Below are 6,000 nucleotides of genomic sequence, written 5' to 3'. Positions count from 1 at the left end.
CGAATGCGGATCACCAAGCAATCAGGTTTTATAGGCAGGAATCACAAAAACAGTCAAAGGGAACTGTAAGTGAATTACTTGCTTCGTATCACATAACACAATTCATTTGGCCAGTTTGGTTTGGTGCCATTGTCAATATTATTCAAAAAGAGCTAGTTCACAAGCATAGAAAGCAGATTTCTTAAACTTTTTCTTTTTTTCTTTAACAGTTTTGTGTAATACGGTATCAGTGGCAAAGTGAACTTATGATGATTCCATTGCAGGGACTGGGGAAATACAGTTCATTTTAGATATAGACAAATAAATAATTAGACTGGAATATAATTATACTTTCTTGCTATCAGCATCTATACACATTTTTATTTCATTTTCTTTTTGCCCAATGTTTCCTTTACCTGAAAAAAATCATATTCATTAGATAGAAGGTTTAATGGATCCAAATAGAAATGAGTTGTATCATTTGATTAATTTTGCGTACTTCATTTTAAAGCTCATAGTAAACTCAGCTGCATTGGCTAAATAGAAGATATTTGAAGAAGCTTTGAAAATTGTATATTTGTAGACAAACAGATTTTTAAAATAAACAAATCATATTCGATGACAGTGAAGATGTATGTTGTGATACAGGCATATTTTATTCTATTACCCCTTCTTTTATTCTGCTTGGAAGATACTGTATTTGTGGCAATGCACATGCACAGGCAAGCAAAAGATTTATGTGCCTCTCTTTACTGCTATATTTGTTTTATTGAGATGGTCTGGTAGCAAACCTGCAATTTCTCTGACATATGCCTGCTTAAGAATATGTAAGAAAATCAAATAAAATCACCATTGAGTGTATTCACAAATTCAGTATACAATTGTTAAGAAATGAAGAAAAGGAATTTTTATTCCAATTCATTTTTTCATGTTACTGCTTGATGTCGTCTATGTATTTCCAGTCTGCATTGATATGGGTATCTGTTTGCTAAAGGCTTCTGGTAGTCCTCTGGCAATTCTGTGTGGCCCTAGCTAGCATCCTATTTTGCCTGTGCCAGTATTCTCTGCACTGTTTTACGCTTGATTCTTCCTTGGTAGTATAAATGCTATCAACTACAATAATGTGTCAGTACTGTCGAATACCTTAGCCTTTTAAAAATATATCTGAATTTTCTTTCTTTTTCTATACCACATTCTCCTCTTGGGTCATAGTAACCATCAGATTATGCAACATGTACTCACACTTGGTTTTCATGCTCAAAATAAATCATTCATTCTATATTGATGTTCTCACACCAGAGGAAGAGCTAAAGCATTAACTGTTCTTTCATTAATTGTTCAGTGTAATGAAGGTAGTATCCCTTTTATCTCATTGAATGAATGCTTCTTGGTTTATGTTCAAGAAAATTACAATGAAGTGTTTTGAAATACCCCTTCTTCACAATGTTATACGTAATTTGCTATGATCAACACAGTTGAATGCCCTGGCAGAGTCAATGATACACAGGTGAACATCTTTCTGGTATTCTCTGCAGGTAGTCTGTTCCATCTGAATCAACAATGATACTCTTCATTTCATAACATTTTAAGAATCAGACTTGAATTTCTGGTAACCCCTTCTGATGTACTATTACAACCATATTTGAAATATATGCATAATAATGTCCCTTGTGTGTATACTAATAGTACTGGTGGACCGTTTTCTTGTTCTCTTATATCATCCTTCTTTGGAATAGCTACAGATACAGATCTTTTCCTGGCCATTGGGCGGGTAGCTGTCTCTCAAATTTCCTGCAAAGAAAGGTGGGTGCTTCCAGCATTGCTCCACTTGCTGAGATATCTCGGTAGGTATTCTGTCAATCCCCCGAGTCCTGTTTTAAGCTTAGCGTGGTCTTTTTCTATCAGAAACACCGATTACACAGTCCACTAACAAAAAAACTGTGTTAGTGTCTTAGTTTTTAGGTCTATTCCTGGGGTTATTTAATGTTCTCACTTAGACAATTGCATTTGGATACACTCTCAGTTCTAGTTTCCTAGGTGAGTGTTCTACTACATTTTCAGCTACTTAATTATACTGATTTATTAATTTATTATCCTAGTCTTAAATATGAGAAGAATTCAAATCCATAAATTACAGGATAAGAACAGAAAAGTAAGAAATATTTTAAAAGAATTGGGTATTTAGGGTTTTCCAAGGGAAGCCATATGTGGACAATTGGTGGTTAGCAGGTTATACATTGAGTAACCAATGGTCAATAGGTTGAATCCATCCATCACTGTGCATCCTTTACAATATTAAAGATTAGAAAACCCAAAGTGTCAGTTCTCTCTTATAGGTTCACTGTGAGTTCAAATCGATTAGGTAGCAGTGAATTTTCCTTTTTGGTCAGGGAGATTGTACAATATACAGAAACCACAAGTTGAATACCGGAAAGGGAGAATGCAACTTGAGAAGAGTGAAAAATAAAAAATAAAATGGAAAAGACACATGTATGGAAGATGCGAGGGCAACTTAGAATATCTAAAATGTAACACTTTATAGCAATTTTCATAAATATTTTGACGATATAAATTTTTCTTCAAATTATGCAATAAACATTTCAGAACATATGTAATATAAAAGTCAATGGGTGATTCATGTTAAATGTTTCAGAAGTGAAGTTGATGCCAAGCCTCTTTATAAGAAATATTCTAACTTTTAAGAGTATCTGTGTACAGGTGGAAATTTGCAAACTTATACCCAGACTGGAGAATTTTGATTTTAATAAAGGATTTTGAAATCTGTCAGGCTCGTTTTGGGTTTAAAAACATTTGAATATCTATTTTTTTGTACCAAACTCACTGCCAGATAGTCTATTACAACCCATTGCAAACCTATAAGACAGAGCAGAACTTTCCCTGTGCATTTCTGAGGGTGTCAATCTTTATAGGAGTAGAAAATCTATCTTCCTCTTACAGGTCAGTTGGTGAACTTGAGTAGCTGATTTTGTGGTAAGTAGTTAAATATATAATTTGCTATACCATCAGGCTTCCTTATTAATTGTATTATATTTATTTCTGGGCCCTTTTTTGTCTTTTTAAAAATCATGTTATTGGGGGCTCATGCAATTCTTATCACAATCCATACATACATCCATTGTGTCAAGTACATATGTATTTGTTGCCATCATCATTCTCAAGATGCCTTCTACCTGAGCCCTTAATATCGACTGCGCATTTCTACCTCATGAACCCTTTATCATTCATAAATTATTATTATTTTGTAATATGTTACATTGTCCGATGTCTCCCCCTGCCCTCTTCTCTGCTGTCCATCCCCCAGGGAGAAAGCTATATGTAGATTGTCGTAATCAGTTCCCCCTTTCAAAACCACATTCCCTCCACCCTCCAAGTACTGCCACTCTCACCACTGGTCCTGAAGGAGTTATCTGTCCTGGATTCCCTGTGTTTCCAGTTGCTATTATACCAATATACAGCCTCTGGTCTAGCCCGATTTGTAAGGTAGAATTGGGATCAAAATAGTGGTGGGGACGAAGCATTTAAGAACTAGAGGAAAGTTATATGTTTCCTTGTTGCCACCCTGCACCCTGACTGGCTCATCTCCTCCCCACAATCCGTCAGTAATGGGGTGTCCAGTTGGCTACCGAAGGGCTTTGAGTCTCCACTCTGCTCTCACCCACATTTAAAATATGATTTTTTTTGTTCCTTGATGCTTGATACCTAATCCTTTCAACAGCTCATAGTCACACAGGCTGGTGTGCTTCTTCCATGTGGGCTTTCTTGCTTCTGAACTAAATGGTCACTTGTTTATCTTCGAGCCTTTGAGACCCCAGATACTATATCTTTTGATAGCCGGGCACCATCAGCTTTCTTCACCACATTTGCTAATGCACGCATTTGTCTTCAGTGATCATATCAGGAAAGTGGGCACCCACTGATATGATTTTTAGTTCTTTGATGTCTGATAACTGGTCCTGGGCCCATTTTAAGATAATAAATTGGAACTACATGCTATTCAGTTCCTTAAAAGGGAGAAGTGGTAGTCGAAGAAAACTCCAAGGTCATACAATTTTCACTGTTTAAATATACCTTTGGATCAAGGTACATTCTTCTAAGTAATTATTTTGATATATCTACATATTGATGTGCATTTCATGAAATTAAATATACTTTTAAAGGATTTAAAATTCCCTTATTTTCTTGTTGACTTGTAGAATATTTGGTAATATGCTGATCAATGTTTAACTATTTGGAGATGTCTGTTAAATTTGTAATATTGACCTCCGGTTTAATTCAACTGTGCTCAGAAAATAAACTGCATAATTGTTGCTTTCTTTTGTTCTTTTCTTTCTTTTTCCTACAATCTCAGCGATCTCTTTCATTTTAAATTTCAGCAATTTGAGTATGATGAAAACAGGTGTGTTACAGATCAAATGTTACCTCCCCAAATGGCTGAATATTCACCAATCATTTAGATACAGTGATGCCGCATATTCTTTTCACGTTCTTTATCTGTTTCTTGTCTCATTAAGAGTAAACGTGGCGACACTGCGGGCTGGCCATAGAGTTGTTAATGCAACTGTCAGTCGTTCAGACCTAACCTAACAGAGAATATGAGACTGCCACATTAAAATGTTCACACCTTGCCTGCCACTTTGTCATCCTGTGGTGGTTTGTGCTTCACTGCAATGTGCGGAGCAATGTCACTCGTATTTCAAATGCCTGCAGGTCACTCAAAGTGACCAGATATTCAAGAACGGCTTGGCTTGCCACTTTGAAGGAAGAAGCCTCTGTAAGCCTTATGCACAGCTTTGAAGGACTGTAATATACTGAAAGCCTAAACAAAGGAAGCGCAACAATGTTGGAGATAGTGCCAAAAGGTGATTCTGGAATCTATGTCACCAGTATTTCAACTAAGAACAAAGTCACCAAAACTGAACACATTTTGGCAGACAGAAAAGATATCGAAGAAGTAGACTGTCCACTTTTGAGGAATTAGCCATGGAAAAGTTTGTAGACATCATTGAAACATTGTCAGATACTGGAAACCTCATGAAAAGAATCAGAACATTGAGATAGTGCCAAGAAATGAGTCCTTCAGGTCAGAGGCATTTAAGTTGCCTTCTGAAACTCGAGTTGACCATGAATATATGGATGGAGGAATGTTCATGGAAGTAAAGCTTTCAGAACCTTCATTTGGTGACAGGGTATGATACAAAATGAAAAGAAACATCTGTAAACATCAGTCAATAATAGAAACTTGGAAAGTATGAAGTATGAGTTTAGGAAAATTGGAAGTTGTCAAAAATAAAAAGGAACACATAAAACTCAATGTACTAGGCACTAGTGAGCTGAAATGTACGGGTCCCAGCAATTTTGAGTCAGAAGATCAAAGAGTTTACTAGACGGGGAGTTAAACAATCTAGAGGAATGCTGTGATTTATGGTCAGAAAGGACATTTCAAGATATATCTTGAAGTATAATGCTGTCTGTATTATGATATTATCTATCCCCATTCAGGGAAATACAATCAATAAAAGTGTTATTCAAATACATGCACCAACCACCAAAGTTAGTGATGAAAAAAATTTTTAATTCCTCCAAATTGATCAAACATGCAATCAAGATTCATTGATAATAATTAGTGATTGAAATGCAAAAATCAGAAGCAGAGGAAGTGATAGTGTTTGGACAGTACGCCTTGATGAATGAAATTCATTTGGAGGGAGTTAGAGACGATGGCTAAAAGAGCAACACTACATAATTTGCTGTTATTGCAACTGTTAATCCAGAAAAGGTAAGAAAACAAACCCCAATATTAAGTACTTTCAAATAAGACTCTGATCTATTGAAAAATTCTATAAAATGAAAAGTTATTAAAGAGTATATTTTTTTCTGTCAAAATAGAATTTTAGCAGCACAAACAACTAAATTAATAGCAGAAAGTCCACTAGCTTTATGTCAATGCATGACTATTGAGAGTAATGTCGTTTCCTATGAGCCCTGGCAGCATGGTGTTCA

This window comes from Tenrec ecaudatus, chromosome 3 (genome assembly GCF_050624435.1).
Source record: "Tenrec ecaudatus isolate mTenEca1 chromosome 3, mTenEca1.hap1, whole genome shotgun sequence".
NCBI lineage: Eukaryota > Metazoa > Chordata > Mammalia > Afrosoricida > Tenrecidae > Tenrec > Tenrec ecaudatus.
Note: the sequence above shows the minus strand (reverse complement) of the source record.